The following is a 27,279-nucleotide window of genomic DNA, read 5'->3' as shown; positions in this document are numbered from 1 at the left end:
ATAGTAGGGATCATTATGAGGTTTGGAGGACATACCTGTGTCAGTGCGAGATGGATTCATATGTGTACCTTGACTGTTACCTTTTGCAGTGTGGACTTGATTTACTCCATTGGCTTTCTTCTTCTTACTGAACGTGACAGTTACCCAATCGAGGAGTCTTGTTGTTGAGGTCCTGTTATACCTCCTTGGATATCATTGGCTTTATGGGGTGGTGAGGGTACTAAATATTTTAATTGGTTATGACCTAATTTCCACATTTAATACATAAAAAGTTTTTCCCCTCATAGTGTATATGTTGCTTGTAATTTCCAATATAGACGAATGGCTTTACTGGTTTGTCCATAGGAACTTAAACACAAAGTCGAGCATATCTTCCTCTTAGACTTGAGGAAGTGCAGGCATCAATCCTCAATAGACGACCTATAGTATTCCCTATTTTTTGAAGAATGGTTAAGTCATAAAATTCAATAGGAAGTTGTGGTAATCGAATCCACACGGCTGATTTTAATTGTTTTGCCTCACTTGCTACAAAATGAGGTTCCCATAGGTGATAGCCATTAACAAACCATGGTCCGTTATTGAGGGCTCTGGACATATTCTCTTCTTTGGAGAATTTTACTATGAAATAATCAGCCCCTAGATCCATTAGGGTGAAATTTTCGTTTGGTTTTCACAGTTGGTATATCTTCCTTCTGAGGTATTGATGGAGGATACGTTTTCCCATGAGCTTAATAATAAGAGAATATTTTCATGGTTGGTATATCCTTTGAAGATCACCTACTGAAAAGGGAAAATTGTAGGTTATCATTTGATTCTATGGTGTTTTGTGGACTAGTTATATGGCTAGGCAGACCATAGGAATTATAGTCTAGTTGCGTGGGAAAGACTTGAGTGGTTTGTGGTTGCATGGGGTTTTGAATAATTTGGCCGCTAATAGTGTCCAATAGAAGAGCTTCCTTATATGAAGAACCTTGAGGTTGAGGTATTTTATCTAGCATGATTGGTGAGGAGGAGTTCTCTGCATCAATCATTTGATTTCCCCTACTAGTAGAAAGAATATGCGGATTAATTTCTTCACAATTATGCTGTATATCAGGTGGTTTGGGTGGGATTTGGGAGGCTGGGTGAGTGGATAGTGAGATAGTTTCCATGAAAGTGGAGATAGGGAATGTAGAGAGAAGGGAGAGTTTCTCTCTCTTTCAAGTGTCGGTTGATACGCTTCTAACTTAACTACATAACTTCTATTTAAGGAGATATTGATATTCAAAAAAGAGCTCTTAGGTCAGGTTGAGAATCTTGAAGATTTGGAGTAAGTATCTTACTGTAACATGAGAGTAATTTTTTACCAAGTTAGATCATCATGAGTTTCCAAAATTTGAATTTGGTGAAAAGTAATAAAAAAAATCAAAGAGAAGAACGTAGCTAAATCCAGGGGAAATCGGAGAGCAGAAGCAAAGTAAAAGAATGAAAAAAAAAAAATGGCGACCTCACGGGATAGCTATGAAATTAAGATTCCGAAACCTAAATGTTATTGATTTTGACTCAAAATACGTTTTTAATGTGTAAAAAAAAGTTACTTTTCTATATATAACGCGATTTTAAACTGTGCTATACTTTAACGGTGTTTTGACCGTTAAAGTATAGCGCGGTTTAAAACCGCGTTATACATATAAGTGTTAGAAGTTAGCTTTGGCATTGAGGTGATGGGTTCGAATCCTTATACAAGCATTCCTTTATTTTCCTATTTTTTATTTCTTTTCATTATTTGGTTTAAGTATTTAGATATAAATACTTTAATAGAAAAGCCTTTTATTATTTCTTTAAAAAATCAACCGACATTTTTAATAGTTGTTCTTTTGTGCTATACGTAAAACAAAATTATTTTTTCTCATTTTCAAATTAGAATTATGAGTTTTATTTTATAGTTAAAATTTTCATAAGAGAATAACATATATAATTTAATCTATTGGTTGAATTATTTTATTTTTTGATATAAAAAAATATGTTCACGCACACAACCAAAAAATTAGAAGGTACCATAAATTAAAAGAATTGTCAGTAGACTAGTGTGCGAACATATATTCATCTAGTGCAGGGCGGACGTAGCACTAAATCTATCGGTTCAATTGAATTCATAATTTTCGATTTGAACTATAAACTTATGTGTAAATCACTAAAATTGTAACAAATAGTATATATGAACCCATAATTTTTAAAAATATAATGGGTTCAATGCTAAGAACCTTAAAAATTAAACTCATAAAGTTTAAATTCTAAATCCACATACGATCTAGCGGAGGATATTAATTATCACAGTTACTTGTTTCATAAAATACTCTCATGATTAGCGTGATTACATTTACATATGCTGTAATTCATGGCCTAAACTAGCAAGACTTAGATTATGGAAATTAGAAATTTTAGAGAAGAAAAAACAAATTAATTAAGGAAATCCTACTTTAGTCTAATAAATTAGGAATAAAATGGTTAAAATGTTAGCAACTTACTTTAATTAGGTATGAAATTATTTTGGGGGATTATCGTGATACGATATATCTTTCTCCTTCTCATTATGTAAGTTATTAGGGAAACTCTACTTGGTGGACATTTTTTTCCTTTATATACCTTGATATAAGTTTTATAAATAATATTATATCAAAGATAAAGTTTTTGTCTGAATAAGCAAAATATGCCAATATTGTTTGCTGAAGGAATTTATTATTTAATGTGAAAAGGAATAAATAAAATAAAATAGTTAGCAGGCATATGTGCATTCAAATTTAAAGACTAGTGTTAATTTCAACGCACAATTGTTTTGCTATATATTTGAAATAAATAAAATAATTCAACGAATAGATTAAACTATATATATTATTCTCTTATGAAAATTTTAACTATAAAATAAAACTCATAATTCTAATTTGAAAATAAAAGGAGAAAAAAATAATTTTGTTTTACGTATAGCACAAAATAACAACTATTAAAAATGTCGGTTGATTTTTTAAAGAAATAATAAAAGGCTTTTCTATTAAAGTATTTATATATCTAAATACTTAAACCAAATAATGAAAAGAAATGAAAAATGAAAAAAAAATAGGAAAATAAAGGAATGCTTGTGTAGGGAAAGGAACCCAACACCTCAAGGCCAAAGCTAACTTATCAGCTATCATTTAATCATTGCACCACCCAACACTTATGTAGAAAATGCGGTTATTAAAGGTGTTATAGTATAACGCGGTTTTAAACCGCGCTACACTTTGACGGTGTTTTGGCCGTTAAAGTATAGCGCGGTTTAAAACCGCGTTATATATAGAAAAGTAACTTTTTTTTACATATTAAAAACGTATTTTAAGTCAAAATCAACAATATTTAGGTTTCGGACTCATGAAATTAACCTGAAATCTTTTTCTGAAGCAAGCCCACCATCACAATGGCGTAACAGACATTTTAAGACAGAAGCTACCTAAAGCAATTAAGATATTAATTTGGGTACCTCTGTATTTTAAAGAGCTTCGTAAACTTAGTATTGTCAAATTATATCAGTAGAGGCAAATACAGACTTAGATGTATAACCTATTTTCATTACAATGAACCAAGCATTCATCTTAAATTGCATATGCATTAAAAATAGAGACAATTCCAATATACAATCTTTGTAATATCATCTTGCTTAACTTTATTTGACAACCAAACTACCTTTAATGTTTGCGACAGTTCTGTAGAAGGAATCAATCCCTATATGATTTTGTGAAATGTAGTAAAAGCATGTTGAATTTGAAACGTGTCCTCAAAATGACATCTTTTATTTCTCGATGTTGAGTCTTGAGCTTCTCACTCCCCTATTCTGTATCATTCAGAAGTGAGTGAGAAAATTTGAAAGTAACACTCCCACATCGAAGAATGAAGAAAGCTGAAGGCTGATTGAATAGAATAAAGAATAGATGCAGTGGGCTGTGGAAAAGCATGATCCTTCAGGCAAGTTTAAAGGGGATGTGATGAGTGGTCGATGCTCGCAAATAAAATATGCGAGAAGGGTGTCACAGCCCAAAGCCTGGTTACGACAATCTGGGCGCCTAGCTTTTACCAATCTGATCCCTATTCTTGAATGCACCCCCCGCAAATATTTGTCTAGTTTAAACTTTAATTATTGTCAGCCTTTTTCTAATGTTTATTTCGTTTCATCTTGTTTGTACATTGTTTTTTATTAGTTTATTAAGTAAGAAATGACACAGTTCTAAATTTTTTTATGACAAGTTTCAACTAATTACACAAATGCTATGAATTATTTAGAATTAAAAATTTCAAAAATCTTCTTTTAATAAAATATTGTGTTAACTCAACCTATAACAAACAAAGTAAAATGAAAAGAGTAATTTTTACTTGTTCTTATCCCAGTTTCTAAGCTTCTCACTCAATTTAGTATCATTGATTTCAATTTCAGTAAAGGCAATTTCCTCAGAATAACAAAATTCAGTAAAGCGTTGACATCTGTAAAATGATGATGGACTAGCTTGCCAATCATAGGTCTAAACACCTATGTTAGTACTTTTTACCCGTTAAAAAAAAAAGACTTTCGAAAATTTATGGTCTTAAAAGTTTAAGGGGTAAAAGCTTTATGGGGTCATGACATTTGTGTAGTTATAAAAATTTCTCATTAAGGGTAAAAATGAAGAGTTTAAAATTGAATTATTTTCTAAATTTAGAAATGTGTTATTTATTTTGGAACATACCAAAAAATAAAATACATCATCTAATTTGACATGGAGGGAGTAATTTATAAGTAATAATTTAGATGTCTACTCAAGGAAACAAGTATAAGACCACACTAGAACGTTTACTGCGTGAACCATTATCATTAGACTTTACCTTAAAGAAGAAATATAACTAGACATTACCATTTTTCAAAGCTTGATCGTCTTTTATATATATAAGTCAATCACATTTGAATGCGAATACCAGTTTAAACTAGTAATGCTTATGTTATCTTTAATCAACCACCAATTTTGTTATGATTTAAAATACTAATTTTGTTATGAATTTAATTTTTTCTAATGGTGTAGCATTTATACATGAAACAACATTAATGAGTTGACTCAGGCTCCGTGCCATCGTTAATTCTCCTAGAGAGAGAGATCAACTTCTCACTAGAATTCCCAACCATTTTTTTCCTTAATCAACTTTTTAATCCGATGGAAACCAACGGGGAAGAAAACATAACACAAATGTTCCACCAAAATCCTCAGATAACATCATGCAACCAAACTTCTCAAATCCCTCCTACAAGGAAAAACTCCTACAAGATGAAGTTTTTTCTACCAACCCACAAAATAATATCACATCATTTCCTATGGACATACAATTCCCAGAAGAAGATGCTAGAGTGGAAGGTGACTCGTTAAAGGATTTAAATCAAATAATCTTAACGGGCATTGATAGACAACGTATTTAATACTCGGTCATCATAAAGCTTATGGGGAAACGATTGATGCAGCACAACCTAAAGAAGAAGATCCAAGATTATGAAGACCTACAGAAAATTTTTCTCTCGTTGATCTTGGTGAAAACTATTATACTGTAAAATTTGCCAAAGAGGAAAATATGCTAAAGGTGCTTCAAAATGGCCCCTGGTTTATTAATGGTTTCTTCCTCTCAGTTCAAAAATGGATACCAAATTTTATGGTTAAACAAGCCCGGCGGTGTTATTCAGCGGTGTGGGTAAGATTATCCCAACTACCTACTGAATTTTACGATGGAATCATCATAATGAAAATTGACAATGCCATTGGGAAACTACTAAAGGTGGACGCCTGTACATTAGCCACCTTACGGGAGAGATACACCAGATTATGTGTTGAAATACCATCAGAACAACCAGTTCCAACACAAGTACTAGTAGGATTACACAAGTAACAAATCCTATATAAAAGAGAAAATATATTATGCAAATCCTATGGAAGACTACAACATGTAACAAATCAATGTCCCTACAACTCTCAACCAATCCAAGCAAAGGGAGAGCACACCATTCCATGCCCATTACAAGTTGAACAAGAAAGAGATCAGGAGTGGAAGACGATTTCTATTCCCAAAAAAGGCACGATCAGAGAACTTAACCAGTTCAAAGCAATGTCAGGCACTCCAAAAGTCCTAGGTATAAATGTTCGAACTTATGATGCATCAAAGGGTAAGTACATTGATACTCAACATCTAAAATATGTCAATAAGCAATACTTAGCGGATGCAGATTTGCCTACTAGTAACCATAGACAATTTCCTAACTTGAACTCCACAAATTACATTGCCTCCCTTAGTGCTAATAGTGCCAAAAATCTTACCAACAAATATGCTCTACTTGAAGAAGAACCCATGGTTTTAGGAAATGAGACTAGTTACCCAAAAATCACTAGCCTCTTGCATGACTCTAAAAACTGGAAGCAAACATGTGGCCAAAATGTGGCAAATCCTACATGCACTACTAATGACATTCAAATTGATTTTATTAATCAAAATCTCAATAACTACAAAAATCCTATCATTACTAATCACTACACTATAGACTCTAACAATAATGATAAAAAACAAACCTACCACAATGCCAACGGATTAACCCAAGATCACCAACATGCAAAAACCTCTGCTACTAACCAACTACAAAAGGAACACATGACAAATGGGAAAAGACATGTGGATATGACAATATCCATACAAGATCTTAATAAATCCTTCACGCAAGACCCTTCAAAATTCATGTAAATAGACCAAATCATTACTACCCCTACTACCATTTCTCTAACTAACACTCTTGCTATATAGAAAGATCTAAAAAATGCCAAGGATTCCAATGACACTAAGAAAGAGGTACAGATTGATCCAATTGTACCGAGTCTATCGGAACCAAAACATGAACAATCTCCCACCTCTCCCTCCCCACTTCCCTCAAAATACAGTAATCTATGCCCAACCACCAAACATACCAAACCACCATCCTTAGTTATGGGTGGAGCTGGGACTCATAGGACATACCATATCCTTCAACTTGGAGATCAATGGCTAAGAGTCCATTTTGATCATCCAAAATACTCACTACCTAGATCAACTCATCTTAGAGGGGATGAACTTAGCAATGGGCAATTATATAAACCGAATGTGGATAAATAACATATTGCAACCACTGGCTCCATTCATGAACCAGAACTTGATACAAAAAATGCACCACATGTGGAACATACCGACCAACTCTAACAACAACATCCCACAAAATGTACCACTGACTCTACCTTTCTTTTCACCGGAAGAACTGACCCTTCACTCAAGGGATAACTCAACAGATGGAAGCACACCGAAGCACACCAAATGGCACACAACCACAATGCAGCCCCTATGGAGGATCAACAATCGGTTGCAAATATGGAAAATCAGGAAGAACAACAAGAAGAAGAAGAAGAAGAGGAGATCTTACCTCACCTAAGGTAGCCAGCAGTGGCTTTTTCAAGCTTCAACGAGGTAAAAATATTAATATTCTAGGAGAGACTAGACAAGAAGTGTATCTTCAGTTGTCCAGTGACAGTATACAAGTGCTCACTAGACATAAGGCCTTCTCAGGATCTGACGGTGGGGAATAACGTGGTAATCTAGTACCATCACTAAGAAGGACCAATGGACCTCTAGTGAGGGACATTCTAAACAACAACCAACAAACCAACTCCCAAATAATGAATCAAGCAACTAACTTCATTATTTGGAACGTGAGAGGTGCAAATAATAATAATTTAGAAGAAATTTTAGGGAGCTTATGGATATCCACAGACCTTGCATGGTTGCTCAGTTAGAAACAAAAATGGCAAGCCACACCTCTATCTTGGAAGACTTTGACTTCAGTGAAATGATCGAAATGCCAGCTATAGGTCAAGCGGGTGGCCTTGTAATCTTGTGGAATCATAATATGGTAACAGTGAACAACTTCACAAGGAGTGGCCAGGAAATCCATGCTATGATCTAGGTAAGACTTAAACAAATCCCTTGGCTTTTTAGTGCTTTATATGCTAGTACCAATATTTTGGATATGAATGTTCTATGGGGTAATTTGAGAAATATTTCCAATAGGTATAAAGGGCCATGGTTGGTTGTGGGATTTCAATGAGGTTATAGATCACAAGGATAAATTTGGAGGTAGAACCATTAATCAAAATAGGGCCAAGTCTTTAATTAATTGTTTAAACAATTGCAACTTAGTTTACCTAGGTTTCAAAGGGTGTAAATACACTTGATCAAACCATCAGAGAAGGAAAAATGGCTTGATAATGGAAACACTGATAGGGTCTACTCGAATGTGGAATGGTTAGAGAATTACCCCAACATGAACATCACACATCTACCAAAAACTCACTCAGGCAATAACCCTATCCTCATATCCCTTAGGTATAAGATGTACAATAATATTGAGAACCTTTTAGAATAGAAACTATATGGTGCTCTCATCTGGACTTCATAAATATTGTCTATAATAGTTGGAATGGTAGAGACTTTATTGAAGGCACAATTTGTTTTTCAAAATTACAGTCCTTAAGTGGAAAAGGAACACCTTTGGTAGCATCTTCGACAAAAAAAGGAAAATCCTAGCTCGATTAGAGGGTATCCAGAATTCTCCTAAGTACCCGTTTAGTAATTTCCTTTGTAACCTTGAAGAGTCACTAATTGTTGAATATAATGATATCCTCAAACTTGAAGAGGACTATTGAAAACTAAGATCAAGAGTAAATTGGCTAAATGATGATGATGCGAATACTAGATTTTTTCATATAAAGACTACTAGTAGAAGAAGGAGGAATAACATTGTCTATTTCAAAGATGATAATAGAAACTGGTTGGATGATCAAAATGCCATAACGACTCACACAATAAATTTTTTTGCTAAACTCTTCACAACATCCCATGACAATTTGAACTGGTCATACATTAAAAATGATACCCCGAATTTCCATACTATTGATCTATCAAGCCTTGATAAACCTCTTAGAAATCATGAAATTAGGAAGGCTGTTTTCTCTTTCAAGCCATACAAAGTCCAGGTTCGGATGGGTTACACCCTTTCTTTTTTTTGAAAATATTGGCACATAGTGGGTAGTAAGGTTATTAACCTTTGCCACAATGTCTTTCAAACAAAAAAATCCCCCCAGACATAAATGATACTTATTTATGTCTAATCTCCAAAATTAATAATGCAAATAATCTAAAAAAAATTAGACCTATAAGTCTTTGCAATACCATATAAAAATCATTACTAAAATAATCGCAAATCGTATCAAGCCCTTCCTAAATCTTCTTATTAGCCAAGAACATGCTAGCTTCTTAAGAAATAGGCGGGCTAGTGATAATTCTATTATCATTCAGGAAATCATTAGGAAGTTAAACACGTCTAAGGGCAAACCAAGTTTTGTTCTTAAAATTGATCTAGAAAAAGCTTTCGATAAACTGGAAAGGCCCTTCATCTATAGAACATTAAAATTCTTCAAATTCCCTCCGAATATTTCCTCCCTAATCTTAAATTGCATAACTACGAGTAATATTTTAATTCTTGTTAATGGAATCAAATCAAAGACTTTCTACCCATCAAGAGGAATTAGGCTAGGAGACCCTATGTCCCCTTACCTCTTTATCCTTTGTATAGACATGCTTTCAAAAACGATTAACAACCATGTAGACACAAGAAGGTGGGATCCTGTAAAAATAAACCATAACAGCCCGTATCTATCCCACATTATTTTCACAGATGACCTAACCCTAATGGGGAAGGCAAATAATAAAATAATGCTCACCATCCAACAATGCTTGGATAACTTTTGCACCCTCTCAGGACATAACATCAATAAAAACAAGTGAAAAATATTGGTTTCAAAGAATTGCCATCCACAAATTAAAAATACCCTCACAAACTTCTTCGATATTAACATTAGCAACTCCTTCGAAATGTACTTAGGTTTTCCAATAACTCATAGCAAGCCAAAAGCAAAAGACTACCATTTCCTTATAGATAGAATGAGGTTCAAATTAAATAATTGGAATGCCAAGTGGCTCAGTATGGCTGGGAGAAGCACTTTAGCCGCCTCAACACTCTCCCAAACCATATAATGCAATTATCCGTTCTCCCCGCAAAAACTCTTAACACCATAGACAAAATCCAAAGATATTTTATATGGGGTAGCACGACGGGAAAAAGGAAAATGCATCTTATTAAATGGGATATTATTACCAGACCTAAGGAGCTTGGAGGCCTTTGCATCCGGAAAGCAAAGTCAAAAAATCTTGCCATATTAACCAGCCTAGCATGGAGAGCTCTTAATAACCCATCTGCCCTATGGGCAAAAATCTTGATCAGCAAATACAGTAACAACGGAACTACAAAGTCAAGCTCACACACTTGGAACAGTCTCTTAAAAGGATGGCTCAATTGCAACAAAGGTATTCGATGGACGGTTGACAAAAACTCCCTTCTAAATATATGGGATAATAATTGGATCCCAAGGGTCAACAATCTTAGGGAACATATCGTAGGTCCTTTAAATAAAGAGGAATCGTGTTTGAGAAAAGGAGACATTGATGGAACAAGAGAATGCTACCTAGGAAAAATTTCCTTTAAAATCCCAAATGATAGCATTAATCACATAAAAACAGTGGATTTAACCCCTAACCAAAACAATAATTCTCCCTTATGGACTCTCAATAACAGTGGTATCTTCACAATGAGCTCCTGTTATAATCTTTGGGAAAATAACGAGCATAATGACAAAAACTTCAACTGGATTTGGGAGCTTAAGTACCCCAACAAAATAAAATTCTTCATGTGGAAATGCTTTCATGTTAGAATCCCAACCCCTGATTACCTTTATAAGTGTGAAATAAAAAATCGATCCGGTATGTCCAGTTTGTAAAACCTCAAACGAATCCATAAGCCATATTTTTTTTTGGAATGTCATATTGCAAAATCCTTATGGGAATTGATGGGATAGAAAATCACCGCCAATAATGAAAATGTACACTCGATCGATCATCTAAAGGGTGCTAACATAACACCTCACAATCAACATACATCATGGGAAGAATTATTTCCATTCACGCTATGAGTCATTTGGAATAATAGGAACTTTAACAACTAAAACAACACATCCCATGGAATTAACTCAAACAATATTATCAAGCTGGCATTAGAATTCAAGTTCTTAGCTACTAATCCAACAACATATACGATTAAAAAAGATATTAACACAATTTGGTACCCTCCCCAAAAAGGATGGTACAAAATCAATATTGATAGTGCTTTCAACAATGCTTGGAGGCATGGGAGGAGTTTTACGTAATTTCAAAGGGGAATGGATCACCGGCTACCACAACAAAACATATGCACTGACTCCGCTCCAAGTAAAATTACAAGCTCTATAACAAACTCTCAAACTAATTTTGCAGGAGAATCTACTACCCATCGAAATGGAGACGGATGCAACTTATGTAATGCATATGCTTGATACAAACTACGCTACTTATGCAAATTTAATTTCACAATGCAGGTGACTAATGGGTAAAGCAATGCAAAGGGGGAAGTCGTGCTGAAGCATAATTTTCGTGAAGGAAACTTGGTGGGACACCTTTTGGCTAAGGAAGCACTTAAACAGACCAGCATAAATAAATTATGTGTTTTTGTTAAACCTCCAAACTATGTGGTGGATGCCCCACAAAGATCAGGAAGGTTTTTATTATGTAAGAAATACTTTTACTAGTATATGTTGTAAGCTGCCTGCTCTAGGAAATGAAAATGCCCTAGGAGGCATAACTGTAGCCCAATGCGGCAGTAATGAAGACAATGTTACCTAGTTACTACTTTATTATTATTATTATTATTATTATTATTATTATTATTATTATTATTATTATTATTATTATTATTATTATTATTATTATTTTATATCTATATATATTAAAGAAAAGAAGTTTGCCTCCTCATTTAGCCAAGTGGCAAAATCTTAAAAATACACATTGCAAATTAATTTCTTAAAAATCCAAGTTGTAACAATTTTTTTCGGTCTACAAACAATCAGCAATCCCAAATTTATTGCCTGATTTTCGGCAATAAAAACAGTCAATCCTCCCAAAATTAGTGCCTCTGTTTTGTAAAATTACTATTATTTAATAATCAAAAAATATTAAAAAGTAAAAAAAATTCGTGTGATCTCTGCCTTCCTAAAAAAAATGGGTTTCATAGCATATTTACCATCTAATCTCTTTGTCTTCCTAAAAACATTCCCAATTCTCTTTGTCTTCCTAAAAAAACGGGTTTCAAGATTGCTTACCGTATGATCTCAAGATAAGAAGATACTCATCAACAATAGCCAATGTTATGTCTACAAAATCATACTCAAGCAACACTTCCTCAGATCTGAATCTTTATTAACTAAAATTTAGGGATTTCTACATGGAAAGGATTCTCAATCAAGGTATGTTTATCCTCCTTAATTTTGGAATTTTATATATATCCTCCTTAATTTTGGAATTTTATATATAAACCCTAAATGTAGACTATTGTAATTTCATAAGAACTTTTTTTCGATATAAACTACATAAGATTTGTAAATCTATATATAAACCCTAAATTTCATAAGAGCTTTTTTCGGCCTAGAAACTATTTTACGGTTCTTTTTTATGGAAATTTCTGCAAGTAAAAAGATTTTATATATATATATATATATATATATATATATATATATATATATATATATATATATATATAGCTGCACCGAGCATATACTTTACTAAAACAATCCTCTTATCAAATTTTCTCTAAGAACAAATATGACGATGTTTGACTATATCAGCAATATATCGAGTAACAAGATGAGTTGGAATTTGAAGGTACGAGTAGTGAGATTGTGGCATGTTCCAGACCGCGATAAACCAGACAACACCGTCTCCCTTGAATTAATTATTCAAGACGAAAAGGTGTATTCTTTTTTAGTTGCATTTATATTTTCCCGTAATTTGACTACAATCTCCATCTTCTGCTTTGTACTATGAAATTCATTAGGTTACGCGTGTATTTAATCAACTGCAATTTTAATTTTTATGATCTAGATGGAGATACCTCGAATACAGCTTTTCCATATATATAGATTAGGTGTAAATGATGCTAACTCTTAATCTGCAATTTTGTATTTTATGTGCGAGAACTTTTTGGGATATCTAATATGTTGTATGTGTTATTTTGGAAAGGCAAGCATTCACATATAGGATTTACCCATTGATGCTTCACTGTTTAATATACTCTGTGACAACACTGTACAACTGAGTATTTGTCTGACTCAATATTAATTATGATTATTTTTTCTAGGGCGATCGTATTCATGCGACTGTTGGTCGGTCTCTTATACGTATGTTCAAACCAAAGATACAAGAATTGGGTTTGTACTTTATGAAGAACTTTGTGGTTGGACCAAATTATACGAAACTTAAATACACGCGGTATAAATTGAAGTTGACATTTACTCATAAGACGATTGTAGAGGAAGCAAATGATCATCTTTTTGGTGTGAGTATCTTCGACTTAAAACCTTATGAGTATTTGATAAACAAAATTGATGTTGAAGAAAGTGAACTCTTCGGTAAGTATTCAATTCACAGTTCTTTTATTTGAATGTCTTATCAACTTTCTCCTGATCATTTTTTTAAATTATTATAGATGTCATTGGAGAGGTTGTAAGTTATGGTGAAGTAGAATCCCATAACCAAGGTGATAAAAAAGCACTTATATGAATGTGGAACTTGAAGATCATGAGTAAGATTGCGTCTATGAATTACTTTGTTATATATTAACATGATAACTTATCATTGTCTGATTAAGTTGTTATATAAATTACACAGGAGGAATAATATCTCGACAACATTTTGGGGAGAATTCGTTGACCAAATCTTGCCACATTTAGAGGGATCACCCCATCAGCCGGTCATAGTTGTTATGCAGTTGATAAAAGCTCACAAATTTCAAGGTATTTCTATTGTTTTGATGACATGGGATAAATTTTTTATGTTAATTTTTTGGTTCAGAAACTAAAGTTATATATAGGCAAATATTCTGTGCGTAATACTTGGCATGTCTCAAAGCTCTGGATTAACCCGGATCTTCCTCAAGCTGTTGATTTTAAGTCCAGATTAGTTATTTCATAAATTAAGTTTATGTGGATACTACGCAAATAATTGTTTATGGTTAAAAGTAATACAACCTTGCGTAAATACAGATTGGCAAGTGTGAATGAAGCTAACTCTGCCAGGATCAGTCAAATACCTTCTTAGCGTAGTTATTCTCTTTCTGATGAGTTGGCTACTGGAACGGTAGAAGTTAAAACTATTAGAGAATTGGTCGACTGCATGGAGGTGACTAATCTATTAAACTCCTTTAGTATTTAACTAATGTTATGTTGTGTATGTGTAACGATCTGACCGGTCGTTTTGAGCTCTAGCGCATCGTTCAGTAGTTGGAAGTCATGAACAGCTTTATTTTAGGTATATTGACTTGTACGTATGGTCAGAGTTGAATTTCGGGAAATTCGGAGTCAAATTGGAAAGAAACTTTTCATTGCGGCAACCTTAAGTTGAAGAAAATGGCTAAGATTGGAATTTTGAGTAAACGACCTCGGAATTGGGATCTGAAAGTTCCAGCATGTTCGAATGATGATTTCGGACTTGGGCGTATGTCCGGATTTGGTTTTGGATAACCCGTGAGCATTTCGGCGTATATTGTGGAAGTTAGTATTTTAGAAGAATTTCATAAATTTGGGTTGGAAGGCATTTCAGAGTTATAGATGTCCGTTTGGGATTCCGAGTCTGGGAATAGCTCCGTATGGTGATTCTGGAGTTGAGAGAGTGATCGGAAGTGAATTTGGATGTCTGGAAGTCATTTTGAAGTCATTTGGCTAAATATAGAAATTTGAAGGTTTTTGAGGAAAATTCGACCGGAAGTGAAAATTTTGATATCGAGGTCGGCATGCGATTCCGAAAGTTGGTGCAAGTCCGTAATGTCAAATGTGACTTGTGTGCAAAATTTGAAGTCATTCGGACTAGTTTTGGTAAGGTTTGAGACACTTAGTCTCTTTTAAGGAAGCTTAAGTTGGAAAAGTCAATCGAATATTGACTTATGTGTTAGAGGGCTCGAAATGCGAATTTTATGGTTTGGATAGCTTCGTTAGGTGATTTGGGACTTAGAAGTGTGTCCGAAATATTTTTGTGATGACCGGTGTAGAATTAAGCTTGAATTGGCAAAGTTAGTATTTTGGCGAATTCCGGTTGATAGGTGAGATTTTGATCCGAGGGCCGGAATGGAATTCTGAGAGTTGATGTAGCTTCGTTATATCATTTTGGACTTGTCTGCAAAATTTAAGGTCATTCGGACGTGGTTTGGTTGGGTTTTTGATCAAAATGGAATTTGAAAGTTCTTGAGATTCATAGGCTTGAATCCGATGATGATTTGATGTTATTTTGGGTGTCCCGAAGGTTGGGACAAGTTTGAATAATATTGTGGGACATGTTGATATAATTGGTTAAGGTCCCGAGGGCCTCGGGTGGATTTCGGAAGGTTAATGGAATGGAATTCGGACCCAAAAAGAAAAGAAAAAGCTACTGCAATTTCTGCTGCTAAGCTGTCTTTGGACAGCAAATGTACAGTCGTGGAGCGTACTTCGGAGGCCTATATATTTTGATCTACAAGGAATTTTGGGATTATTTAAAAATGAAAGTTGTAGCCCTTCGTGTTTAGTTTCCATAAAGCTAAATAAATCGTAATTTGGACATATGTAGAGAAAGTTATGATCGATTGAAGATGACTAGTGGAGCAGTTTCTCCAGAATTTTCGGATTTCAGGGAGCCGACTTTAGAAGCTCATATATCGAGATATATAAAGAGTTATATGGTGTAAAACCTATCAAATTAAAGATATTCGAGTCTAGTTTCTAAATCTTCAAACCGTTTGTAATTTGGATATTTATACAAGATGTTATGGGTGTTTAAACAGAAGGTGTCCGACAAGAAAATTTTTTAATAGGATGTACAACTTGTATAGCACAAGTGCAAGGTACAACTCGACGAAGCACAGGCAGATTCTTTAAACACGGATTTGCCTTATTTGGCTTATTTCTTTCATTTCTTTCATTTGGCTTGGATGATTTTGGAGAGAATTTCAAGGGGGATTTTATCAAGCATCAAAGGTGAGTTGTTTCTACTTATTTCCAAGTTAAATACAAGATTATATGTGAATTAGAACATGAAAATCAGTAGAAAAGTGAGGTTTTAGGGCTTGTGCTTTTGAGATTTTCTAGGGTCGATTTGAAGGGTCAAACGAGCTCCGATTTTTGTGTTCTTTATATGTACGGACTCGTGAGAGGACGAAGAACATCTTGGTATAAAAAATTTTGAGTTTTAAGATGTGGGTCCAGGACTCGGGTTTTGTCAAATTCGTGAATTTTGATATTTTTCGATTGCTTTCGATTGGGTATTGTCCCTTTAGCATAATGCGACATATTCGTTGTGATTTTGGGCAGATTCGACGCACGTAGAGGCCAATTCGAGGGGCAAAGGCGTCGCGAGCTAAAGAAGTAGCCGATTTGATGTGAGTAATTGATGTAAATGATGTCCTGAGGGTTTGAAACCCCGGAATTTCACATCGTAACGCTATATTGAGGTGACTTGCATGCCGGATAACGGACGTGGGGTAGAGCACCATTGGGGATTGTGACTTAGTCCGTCCCGACAGATATTTTTACCGTATTTTCTACTTGGATTTAATTGTTACATTTGGGCTTCTTGCCAATTATTTGAATCCTTCAGAGATTGACATCACTGTTTTCTCATACATGCATATCATTTGATCTTAGTCCAAGGTTTTACATACTGTTTTGCAAACTCAGCCATCTTTCTAAGATTTGAAAACTTAAATGATATTTCTAAATGATATTTCGGGCTGAGAACTACTATTTTACAAATGCCCAAGGGGCTTATTATGATTTCTGGACTGAGCATGGATCGGGCTGCGCTCCGCAGCAGTGATTTGAAACAGTGGTAACAATGTGTGACGACCCGAAAGGTCATCACCGTAGTTCTTCCTTGTTCCGCACTTTTCGAGGCCTTGAAAACCTCGCTTTTAGTTGCCTCGATTGGCGTGTGTAGTTCGGGCGCGTAGCCGGAAAGTTTTTATGTTAGAATATGTGAATTATGTGAAACATTTGATGAATTTTGGTATTAATATGCATAATGTTGACTTCGGTCAACATTTTGGGTAAACGGACCCGGACCTGTGATTCGACGGTCCCGGAGGGTCCGTAGAAAAATATGGGACTTGGGCGTGTGCCCGGAATCAAATTCTGAGGTCCCAAGCCCGAGAAATGAATTTTTGAAAGAAATTGTTTTTCTGAAATTTGATATGAAAATTTGAAATGAAAAAGGGGTTAGAAAATATAGGTATCGGGCTCGTATTTTGGTTCCGACGCCCGGTACAAGTCTTAAATATGTGTTAAGCACTATCTGTAAAGTTTGGCTAAAAACGGACGTCATATGACGTGTTTCAGACTAAAAATGGAGAATTTGAGTTATGAAAGTTGAAGAAAGAAAATCATGTGTTTGAGGCTTGATCCTATGTATATGATGTTATTTTGGCGATTTGATCGCACGAGTAAGTCCGTAAGATGTTTTTAAGGTTGTGTGCATGTTTGGTTTGGAGCCCCGAGGGCTCGGGTGAGTTTTGAATGGGGCCCGGGAGGTCTTGGACTTAAGAAAATGCAGGTTCAGGTGTTGCAGACACCAGCGCGGCCGCGGTCATTTCCGCGCGGTCCGCGCTGGAGCCGCGCGGCCGCGATGCCTTTCTGTGCGGTCCGCGTGGCTGAGTCTGAGGGCTAGGGTTTCAGGTTAACCAGCGCGGCCGCGCACCAAAACAGTGCGGTCCGCGCTGGAAGGGTTCAGAGAAGCCCCAATTTTTCTCCCACTCGGCGCGGCCGCAACACATTTTTGTGCGGTCCGCGCCAGGTCCTCAGAAAGGTATACAAGTTCGGAAAATCTCAGTCATTTTTCACTTTTCAAAAACCCAAAACCTAAGAGGCGATTTTCCAAACAACTTTATTTTCTCCAAAACGATTGGTAAGTGATTTCTAACTTAATTTCTTTATTCCTTAACATCTTTTAACATAATTTCAACTTCAAATCAAAGATTTTCATGGGGAAAATTGAGTGTTTTGGGTAGAACCTAGGTTTTCTACAAATTGAGAAGTTGGACCTCAATTTGGGGTCCGATTTAAAAACAAATCATATATTGGGATTCATGGGGGAATGGGTAACCGGGTTTTGGTCCGAACCTCGAGTTTCGACCACGTGGGTCCGGGGGTATTTTTGACCTTTTTGGGAAAAACCTTGAAAAATCTATTTTCATGCATTGGGGATGATTCATTTAGTAATTATTAATGTGATTAAGTAACTTATGACTAGATTCGAGCGGATTGGTGGTGGAATCAAGAGGTAAAGCTATACTAGAAGCGTGAGTTGAGTTTGGAGCATTCGAGGTAAGTGTTTGTTCTAACTTTGGCTTGAGGGAATAGGATTAGGATGATATTTGCTACTTGCTAATGTGGAGTACGGTGTATAGGCATGGTGACGGTTATCTATGCACCGGAGTCTAGCATGACCGTGAGTCTTGATTGCTTTTAATTCGAATAATGTGACACAAGCTCCTTGTTTATTTGATAAGTTTCATATAATGTGAACGGTTGAGGAAGAATGATTTAAAAGGAGAATGTGTTGTGAATACTCCCTTGCCGGGATGTGTAGACTGATATATATATATATATATTCTCCCTTGTCGGGATATTTTGGGCTGTTAGCTGTACCCTTGCCGGGTTAAAGGTATTGAGTTGTTATTCTCCCCCGAAGGGGTCTACTATATGAAGTCAGATATTACGATCTATATTATGGGATCGTGTGGCATGCCGTCCACTTATATATGATATTATGGGATCGTGTGGCACTCCGTCCACTTATATATGATATTATGGGATCGTGTGGCACGCCGTCCACTTATATATGATATTATGGGATCGTGTGGCATGCCATCCACTTATATATGATATTATGGGATCGTGTAGCATGCCGTCCACTTATATATGATATTATGGGATCGTGTGGCACGCCGTCCACTTATATATGATATTATGGGATCGTGTGGCATATCGTCCACTTATATATGATATTATGGGATCGCGTGGCACGTCGTCCACTTATATATGATATTATGGGATCGTGTGGCACGCCGTCCACTATATATATATATATCATGGAAACCGGAGTTTCTTCTATTTATTTCCGATATTTCATTTTTATCTTTTACTCCCCGATAGCATGTCCCCTCCCAGTTTTACTTTGTATTATCTTATTATTGTTTTCTTGCACTTGTTGTATATATATCTGTACAGGTTAATTGTGGTAGGTACTGTCTAGCCTCATCACTACTTCGCCGGGGTTAGGCCAGGCATTTACCAGCACATGGGGTCGGTTGTGCTGATGCTACACTCTGTGCATTTTTGGTGCACAGATCAGGGAGCAGCTTACGGACCGCAGCAAGAGGACTTCTGGGAGCTATCTTCAGTCCAGGGACTCTCGAGGTAGCCTAGCTGGCGTTCGCAGGCTGAAGTCCCTTTCCATGTTTTTTTGTTTGTTTATCTTGTATCAGACAAACATGATGTATTTTCCCTTCAGACATTGATTATAGTATTCTGTAGTAGTCCGTGAGCTAGTGACACCAGACTCTAGGTAGCATTTTGGTTCAAACTTCCGCACTTTTGGTTTTCAGTTGCTTTAGATTTAAAGTCTTCCGCCTAGATTTTGTCTCGTTTATTATATTGTTTGAAAGAAAGCAGGAAAGGTGTTTTAAATATTTGGCTTGCCTAGCTCCGATAGTAGGGCCTCAATTGGCGTGCGGAACAAGGAAGAACTATGGTGATGACCCTTCGGGTCGTCACATTCTCCACCTCTAAAACAACCATTCGTCCTCGAACGGACAAAAGAAAGAAGTACTTGAGTCAGGAAATAAATGAGGATAACGGCTCCGCATATCGGACTCGGACTCCCAGGTCGATGCCTCAGGAGGCTGACCTCTCACAACTCACGGACAAGTTCAGTAGAGTCTGAGGGATCGGTACGGAGACGTCTGTATTTATCTCGCAGAGGCTACTGAGTTAGGAAAACTTCACCTTGTTCATTCTTGTCGTGCGATTCTGTTTCTCAAGTACTGATTGTCTTTCCACTCTGTTCTTTCGCAGATGGCGAGGACACGTGCTTCATCTTCTACCGTGCAACAGCCTGAGCCCCCAGCAACAGCCCCTATTAAGGGCAGAGGGCGAGGGCGAGGCCGTGCCAGAGGCCGAGGCCGCGGTAGAGCTCAGCCCCGAGCAGCATTTCTAGCCACGGAGCCTCAGGTCGATTTTGAGGAGGAGGTTCCGACCCCAGCTATTTTAGTGGGCCCATCTCAGGTCCCAGAGGGTTTCATAGCCACTCTAGTGCTTCAGGACGCTTTGTTCCGACTGGTAGGCTTTATGGAGGGCATTTCTAAAGCGGGTTTGCTTCCCGTAGCTCCAACCACATCTCAGGCTGGGGGAGGAGTTCAGACTCCCGATACTCGTACTCTAGAGCCGGTAGCTCCTCAGGCTCAGGTTCCAGCAGTTCAGCCAGCCGTGGCAGTTCAGCCAGCTGTGGCAGCCCAGCCAGGTATTGCGGCTCAGTCCAGCGATAGTGTGGCTATGTCCGCGGATGCTTTGTGGAGGCTTGATCGTTTCACCAAGCTCTTCACAACCACATATAGTGGCACCCCTTCAGAGGATGCTCAGGATTTCATATTCAGCTGTCATGAGGTTCTACGGACTATGGGTATTGTAGAGACCAATGGGGTCGACTTCACCACTTTTCGCCTGGCAGGATCCGCCAAGACTTGGTGGAGGGATTTCTGTTTAGCCAGGCCAGCAGGGACGCCATCATTGACCTGGGATCAGTTTTTAGAGTTATTTCTGGGGAAGTTTCTTCCAGTTACTCAGCGAGATGCTCTTCGCAGGCAGTTTGAGCGTCTCCAGCAGGGTCCTATGACGGTCACCCAGTATGAGACCCGGTTCATTGATCTTGCTCGTCATGTCATTGTGATACTCCCCACTGATAGAGAGAGGATGCGGAGGTTTATTGATGGGTTGTCCCAGTCGATCCGTGTTCAGATGGCCATGAGTGCCGGTAGTGAGATTTCATTTCAGGAGGCGGCAGATGGTGCCCGCCGGATAGAGATGGCACTTGCTCAGGGAGGTGGTCATGGGTCTGATAAGAGGCCCCGTCATTCTGGTAGATTCAGTGGTACCTCGTCTGGAGGTAGGGATTCTTATGGTAGAGGCCATCCTTCGAGGCCCTTTCAGTCAGCTCTCCAGGCTTCTCATGGTACACCAGGTGGTCGTGGTTCTCAGCCGCAGTATTCTGATCAGCAGCTCTTTAGTTCACCATCAGCACCTATCAGTGCACCACCACTTCGTTTTTCTCAACAGCCGAGGGCTTGTTATACTTGCGGCGATGTGAGTCACATTGCCAGATATTGCCCTCGAGCTTCCAACAGCTCGCAGCAGCAGGGTTCTCGCCCGATGATCCAGGCACCAGTTGCCCCACCGCCTGCCCAGCCAGCTAGAGGCGGGGGTAGACGACATAAAGGTGGAGGTAGAGGTCTTAGAGGTGGAGCTCAGACCGCTAGAGGTAGGGGTCAGCCAGCAGCAGATCGTCCCAGGGATATGATTTAGGGAGGTGGGTCCCAGCCCCGTTGTTATGCTTTGCCAGCCAGGACAGAGGCTGAGTCATCAGATGCTGTGATTACAGGTACCATTCTGGTCAGTGATAGGGATGCTTCTGTGCTATTTGATCCCGGATCTACGTATTCATATGTGTCGTCCTATTTTGCACCCTATTCGGTTATGCCTAGTGACTCATTGAGTATTCCTGTTTATGTGTCAACACCGGTGGGTGATTCTATTGTGGTCGACCAAGTTCATCGTTCTTGTATCGTAGTGTTTGGGGGTCTTGAGACCCGTGTTGATTTGTTGCTTTTGGACATGGTCGACTTCGATGTTATATTGGGGATGGATTGGTTATCCCCGTACCATGCTATCTTGGATTGCCATGCCAAAACCGTAACCTTAGCCTTACCGGATTTACCCCGTTTAGAGTGGAGGGGGACTTCTGGTCATTGTACCCGCAGTGTTATCTCGTATGTGAAAACTTGGCGTATGGTCGAGAAGGGATGTTTGGCCTACTTGGCGTATGTTTGCGATTCTAGCACGGAGGCCCCTTCTATTGATTTTGTGCCCGTTGTTCGGGAGTTTCCTGAGGTTTTCCCTTCAGACTTGTCGGGTATGCTGCCCGACAGGGATATCGACTTTTGTATTGATTTGGCCCCGGGCACTCAGCCCATTTCTATCCCGCCATATCGTATGGCCCCACCGGAGTTGAAAGAGTTAAAGGAACAACTGCGGGATTTGCTTGAGAAAGGTTTCATTAGACCCAGTGTTTCGCCTTGGGGTGCGCCGGTGTTATTTGTTAAGAAAAAGGATGGTTCGATGAGAATGTGCATCGATTACAGACAATTGAACAAGGTTACAATTAAGAATAAGTATCCACTGCCGAGGATCGACGATTTATTCGACCAGCTTCAGGGTGCGAGGGTGTTTTCAAAGATAGATTTGAGATCTGGCTACCACCAGCTGAGGATTAGGGCGTCTGATGTCCCTAAGACAGCATTTCGCACTCGGTATGGGCACTATGAGTTTTTGGTCATGTCATTTGGATTGACTAATGCCCCAGCAGCGTTCATGGAGTTGATGAACCGAGTGTTCAGACCTTATTTGGACTTGTTCGTGATAGTCTTCATTGACGATATTCTTATATACTCCCGCAGTCAGGAGGAGCATGAGCAGCACCTCAGAGTGGTCCTTTAGACCCTAAAGGATAGTCAGTTGTATGCTAAGTTCTCAAAGTGCGAGTTTTGGTTGAGTTCGGTCGCATTCCTGGGTCATGTCGTATTAGGAGTAGGTATTCAGGTAGACCCGAAGAAGATAGAGACAGTCAAGAACTGGCCTCGACCAGCTTCAGCTACGGATATTCGGAGTTTCCTGGGGTTAGCAGGTTACTACCGTCGGTTCGTGGAGGGGTTTTCATCCATTGCAGCCCCTATGACCAGATTGATCCAGAAGGGTGCCCAGTTCATGTGGTCGGACGAGTGTGAGACGAGCTTCCAAAAGCTCAAGACGGCTCTGACTACGGCATCAGTATTGGTTTTGCCCACAGGTTCAAGGCCATATACGGTCTATTGTGATGCGTCTCGTATTGGGCTTGGTGCAGTGTTGATGTAGGAAGGCAAGATCATTGCTTATGCTTCGAGGCAGTTGAAGATCCACGAGAAGAATTATCCGGTTCATGATCTCGAGTTGGCAGCCATTGTTCATGCCCTAAAGATCTGGAGGCATTACTTATATGGCGTGACGTGTGAGGTTTACACTGATAACAAGAGTCTTCAGTATATGTTCAAGCAGAAAGAGTTGAATTTGAGACAGAGGAGGTGGTTAGAGTTGCTAAAGGATTATGATGTTACTATCTTATACCACCCGGGGAAGGCCAATGTAGTGGCCGATGCATTGAGCAGGAAGTCCGCCAGCATGGGTAGTCTTGCTTATATTCCAGTCAGCCAGAGATCGCTTTCTTTGGATGTACGGGCCTTGGCCAATCGTCTTGTGAGGTTGGATATTTCTGAGCCTAGCAGAGTGTTAGCATGCACGGTTGCTCGTTCCTCACTATTAGAGCATATCCGCGAGCGGCAGTTTGAGGATCCCCATTTGTGTGTCTTGAGAGACACGGTGCAGCGTGGAGGTGCCAAGAAAGTAACCTTAGATGATGATGGTGTATTGAGATTGCAGGGGCGAGTTTGTGTGCCCAATGTTGATGGGATTCGAGAGTTGATCTTAGCGGAGGCCCACAGTTCTCGATATTCTATTCACCCGGGCGCCGCGAAGATGTATCAGGATCTGAGGCAGCACTGTTGGTGGCGATGAAGAAAGACATCGTTGCGCACGTGGCTCGGTGTTTGAATTGTCAGCAGGTTAAGTACGAGCATCAAAGACCCGGTGGTCTATTTCAGAGGATTGCACTTCCCGAGTGGAAGTGGGAGAGGATTACCATGGATTTCGTTACTGGACTCCCGATGACTCGGAAAAAGTTTGATGCAGTTTGGGTCATTGTTGATAGGCCGACCAAGTCAGCGCATTTTGTTCCTGTTGCAGCCACCTATTCGTCCGAAAGGTTAGCCAAGATTTATATCAGAGAGATTGTTCGCCTTCATGGGGTGCCGCTATCCATCATTTCGGATCGGGGTACGCAGTTTACCTCGCATTTTTGGAAAGCGGTTCAGCGAGAGTTGGGCACCCAGGTTGAGTTGAGTACAACATTTCATCTCCAGACGGACGGTCAGTCCGAGAGGACTATTCAGATTCTTGAGGACATGCTCCGAGCCTGTGCCATTGATTTTGGAGGCTCGTGGGACCAGTTTTTGCCTTTAGCAGAGTTCGCCTACAACAACAGCTACCAGTCCAGCATTCAGATGGCTCCGTATGAGGCGTTGTATGGTAGGTGATGTCGGTCTCCAGTTGGATGGTTTGAGCTGGGAGAGGCTCGATTATTGGGTACGGATCTGGTTCAGGAGGCCTTGGACAAGGTCAGGATTATTCAGGATAGACTTCGTACAGCTCAGTCCAGACAGAAGAGTTATGCAGACCGCAAGGTCAGAGATGTTGCTTTCATGGTCGGTGAGCGGGTATTGCTCCGTGTATCGCCTATGAAGGGCGTGATGAGATTTGGGAAGAAGGGCAAGCTCAGCCCTAGGTTCATCGGTCCATTTGAGATTCTTGATCGTGTGGGAGAGGTGGCTTATAGACTTGCCTTGCCACCTAGCTTGTCAGCTGTGCATCCCGTGTTTCATGTATCTATGCTCCGGAAGTATCGCGGAGATCCATCGCACGTTGTTGGATTTCAGCACTGTCCAATTGGACAAGGATCTGTCATATGAGGAGGAGCCGGTGGCTATTCTAGACCGGCAGGTTCGACAGTTGAGGTCGAAGAGTTTTCCTTCGGTGCGTGTTCAGTGGAGAGGTCAGCCTTCTGAGGCATCGACCTAGGAGTCCGAGTCCAATATGCGGAGCCGTTATCCTTATTTATTTCCCGACTCAGGTACTTATTTCTTTTGTCCGTTCGAGGACAAACGGTTGTTTTAGAGGTGGAGAATGTGACGACCCGAAGGGTCATCACCGTAGTTCTTCCTTGTTCCGCACTTTCGAGGCCTTGAAAACCTCACTTTTAGTTACCTCGATTGGCGTGCGTAGTTTCGGCGCGTAGCCGGAAAGTTTTTATGTTAGAATATGTGAATTATGTGAAACATTTGATGAATTTTGGTATTAATATGCATAATGTTGACTTCGGTCAACATTTTGGGTAAACGGACCCGGACCTGTGATTCGACGGTCCCGGAGGGTCCGTAGAAAAATATGGGACTTGGGCGTGTGCCCGGAATCAAATTCTGAGGTCCCAAGCCCGAGAAATGAATTTTTGAAAGAAATTGTTTTTCTGAAATTTGATATGAAAATTTGAAATGAAAAAGGGGTTAGAAAATATAGGTATCGGGCTCGTATTTTGGTTCCGACGCCCGGTACAAGTCTTAAATATGTGTTAAGCACTATCTGTAAAGTTTGGCTAAAAACGGACGTCATATGATGTGTTTCAGACTAAAAATGGAGAATTTGAGTTATGAAAGTTGAAGAAAGAAAATCATGTGTTTGAGGCTTGATCCTATGTATATGATGTTATTTTGGCGATTTGATCGCACGAGTAAGTCCGTAAGATGTTTTTAAGGTTGTGTGCATGTTTGGTTTGGAGCCCCGAGGGCTCGGGTGAGTTTTGAATGGGGCCCGGGAGGTCTTGGACTTAAGAAAATGCAGGTTGAGGTGTTGCAGACACCAGCGCGGCCGCGGTCATTTCCGCGCGGTCCGCGCTGGAGCCGCGATGCCTTTCTGTGCGGTCCGCGTGGCTGAGTCTGAGGGCTAGGGTTTCAGGTCAACCAGCGCGGCCGCGCACCAAAACAGTGCGGTCCGCGCTGGAAGGGTTCAGAGAAGCCCCAATTTTTCTCCCACTCGGCGCGGCCGCAACACATTTTTGTGCGGTCCGCGCCAGGTCCTCAGAAAGGTATACAAGTTCGGAAAATCTCAGTCATTTTTCACTTTTCAAAAACCCAAAACCTAAGAGGCGATTTTCCAAACAACTTTATTTTCTCCAAAACGATTGGTAAGTGATTTCTAACTTAATTTCTTTATTCCTTAACATCTTTTAACATAATTTCAACTTCAAATCAAAGATTTTCATGGGGAAAATTGAGTGTTTTGGGTAGAACCTAGGTTTTCTACAAATTGAGAAGTTGGACCTCAATTTGGGGTCCGATTTAAAAACAAATCATATATTGGGATTCATGGGGGAATGGGTAACCGGGTTTTGGTCCGAACCTCGAGTTTCGACCACGTGGGTCCGGGGGTATTTTTGACCTTTTTGGGAAAAACCTTGAAAAATCTATTCTCATGCATTGGGGAGTGATTCATTTAGTAATTATTAATGTGATTAAGTAACTTATGACTAGATTCGAGCGGATTGGTGGTGGAATCAAGAGGTAAAGCTATACTAGAAGCGTGAGTTGAGTTTGGAGCATTCGAGGTAAGTGTTTGTTCTAACTTTGGCTTGAGGGAATAGGATTAGGATGATATTTGCTACTTGCTAATGTGGAGTACGGTGTATAGGCATGGTGACGGTTATCTATGCACCGGAGTCTAGCATGACCGTGAGTCTTGATTGCTTTTAATTCGAATAATGTGACACAAGCTCCTTGTTTATTTGATAAGTTTCATATAATGTGAACGGTTGAGGAAGAATGATTTAAAAGGAGAATGTGTTGTGAATACTCCCTTGCCGGGATGTGTAGACTGATATATATATATTCTCCCTTGTCGGGATATTTTGGGCTGTTAGCTGTACCCTTGCCGGGTTAAAGGTATTGAGTTGTTATTCTCCCCCGAAGGGGTCTACTATATGAAGTCAGATATTACGATCTATATTATGGGATCGTGTGGCACGCCGTCCACTTATATATGATATTATGGG

The 27,279-nt window shown here is 39.0% G+C and overlaps 1 long non-coding RNA gene and 1 other non-coding gene across 2 annotated transcripts; both read left to right on the top strand.

Moving 5' to 3' along the window:
• Positions 1-3,987: 3,987 nt before the first annotated feature.
• On the top strand, positions 3,988-4,096 carry LOC138872265 (small nucleolar RNA Z279/snoR105/snoR108). The gene has a single exon (XR_011400732.1). It is a non-coding gene; the product is annotated as a small nucleolar RNA Z279/snoR105/snoR108 (small nucleolar RNA).
• An 8,299-nt stretch (positions 4,097-12,395) lies between these two features.
• LOC104241742 (uncharacterized) lies at positions 12,396-19,561 on the top strand. The gene is made up of 6 exons (XR_011400251.1): positions 12,396-12,485; positions 12,901-12,987; positions 13,376-13,646; positions 13,724-13,819; positions 13,906-14,030; positions 19,488-19,561. It is a non-coding gene; the product is annotated as an uncharacterized lncRNA (long non-coding RNA).
• The last annotated feature ends 7,718 nt before the right edge of the window (positions 19,562-27,279 follow it).

The sequence above is a fragment of the Nicotiana sylvestris genome, chromosome 6 (genome assembly GCF_000393655.2).
Source record: "Nicotiana sylvestris chromosome 6, ASM39365v2, whole genome shotgun sequence".
NCBI classification, from domain to species: Eukaryota; Viridiplantae; Streptophyta; class Magnoliopsida; order Solanales; family Solanaceae; genus Nicotiana; species Nicotiana sylvestris.
Note: the sequence above shows the minus strand (reverse complement) of the source record. Positions and strands in the feature narration are given on the sequence as shown.